At 46.7% G+C, this 2,207-nt stretch overlaps 1 protein-coding gene across 5 annotated transcripts in view; it reads right to left on the reverse strand.

Moving 5' to 3' along the window:
* The window catches only part of LOC102674650 (serine/threonine-protein kinase 17A-like), a 54,484-nt gene that overhangs the window by 12,483 nt on the left and 39,794 nt on the right, over positions 1–2,207 (reverse strand). The gene's annotated exons all lie outside the window — the stretch shown is intronic.

Here is a 2,207-nt window from a genome sequence, read left to right on the forward strand (position 1 = left end):
GCACGAGACGGTCTTTGGCGCCAGTTTCGATACCAGCCGTTTATTATTATTGCACGCCTGACGCTGGCCCTCTGACGTCGGGCAGAACGATCGTTCAACCGGTCGTTTCCACGAGCTCGAGAACAAGCTCGCCGCGACATTCCGCGAGCAAAAACCAGATCCGGAACGATAGGTGCACGCGATTGCTTGTACAACAGCCGACAGTCGAAATTATAGGAAAGGTATCCGGTGTGAAGGTGATTTTGTGTAGCGGCGTGAAACTGGTTTCGACGGCGCCTGAAACATCGTGGACTTCGGCCAACGAGGCCTGTTGGAACCGCGCCAAAGAATTCGCGTGCATTTTTCCATTCATAAACGCGAGATCTATATTTGGGTCAGGCATATCGCGTGAATTCGTGGCACCGCGTTATTTTGAGAGACCCATGCTCTTCGAGTTCGATGCGTGATCGAAGCTCAAGGGGGCGATGACTTTTCGAAAGTTTCCAATATATATATATATATATATATACATAATATACATATATATATACACATAATAAATCGATAACCGATTATTTCGCGTACTAAGAACGAATTATCTTATCGTTTCGCGATAATTCCGGGGGATGCGTAATCATCGGTATCGGCGCGGGGAAAAAATCGATAAAATGAGAGAGAAACGGTTTCGAGTCGAGTCACGCGCCCGACGATTTAACACGCAAAATTCGTCGCCGATTTTATGCGATCACGATGATCGCATCTATCGTTTCTTCTCTCCTTGGTGATCTAATTCGCGAATTTAACAACGTCGCGATATTATTACAACGCCCCTTTTCGTAATTTAGCCCGGTAACCTGCATCTTGCTGCAAATTGCTATCAATTTGCGAAAGGTGGGTAATTGGGTTGCATAACCGCGATCATAATCCGAGCCGCGTTAAACGCGAATAAAAAAGGAGGAAGGCTGAAATATGCGACTCGCCACGTGTGTCGCCCAAGGAATATTATTAATACGACTCGTTCGCCTTGGCTCACCCATATCGATCACGACGATAATCGATAAACACGTACTCGTGTGTACCTACGCCTCGTGTTTCGTCGCGTCTCTCGCTTCGCCCCTCGTGTTTCGTCGCGTTGCACGTTGGTCCCGTGTCACGATATATGTCATAGTGTGTACACGCCGTCGCGTAAATTGTAAATCCTCGTCATCGAATAAGAAAAAAAAAAACAAAAGAAAAGTAAAAGCTCTTGCACGGTTTCTCGAGCTTATCTTTATCACTAGAGATACATCTTCTTAGCGTAATTTCAATCGATTTATTGGCAAAATCGAGAGATTAATCGAGAGATTTATCGACGGATAAAAGTGAGCTAATTATGCAAATATACCGATTCATTTTCATCCGAGATCTTTTTTCTTTTCTTCTCGAGGAAGGAGGGGATAAGAGGGGAGATCGACGCATCTCTCTCGTTCTTTCCGCTGCATATCATTATTCTCGATGAAAAAGCCTGGTGGGGACGTTCATCGAGCTATTTTCGTATCGAAGTTTCGCGGCGAGACACGGACTCCCTCGTAGCCGGTACAAAAATAATTTAAGGGTAGGCAGAAACGCCATATCGGAGCCAGTTTCGTCGGAATTCCATCCCGATGATTCCTCTCGACGTGCACGTGCTGCCGTTGTCGTTTTTTTCCTTTTCTTTTTTTTTTTTTTTTCTTTTAACGATTCTTCGCGATAACGTCTCGAGGGAAAAATCCATCTCTCCTCCTCTGCATTCCAACGAGAACTCTCGTTCTCCACTTTCTAGCAAATATTTGAATTCGCGAGAAAGTTAGTTTCCGGCGACAACAATGCGGCGAGTCGCGTGTGGAAGCGGCGAATTAATGCGACCCTCGTACGTCTCTCGTCGGTCGAGGTAAAATCGATCGACGCCCACGCGACCGATCGATGCCCCCCCCTTTAATCATGCGAAACGCATAAACGTCGCCGAGACGCAACAGATTTTCGAATCGTCGTTTCTGGCAAAGCTCGCCCTGTTACACGGTTACTTTTTTTACGTAATAATTTATCACGCGCGAACGCGGGAGCATTGAGTCGCATCGAGAAATTGGTTGGCAGCAGCGAACGTTATCGTTCCGTTGCCAACCAAGTTTCTTTTCGATTCCTTCTCTCCGTTCCAATTTTCCGTCGCGTCCTTTCTCCTCGCTCGAACGCTCGCGCGAGGGGGTCACGCG

The sequence above is a fragment of the Apis dorsata genome, unplaced genomic scaffold (assembly GCF_000469605.1).
Source record: "Apis dorsata unplaced genomic scaffold, Apis dorsata 1.3 scaffold_263, whole genome shotgun sequence".
Classification (NCBI taxonomy): Eukaryota; Metazoa; Arthropoda; class Insecta; order Hymenoptera; family Apidae; genus Apis; species Apis dorsata.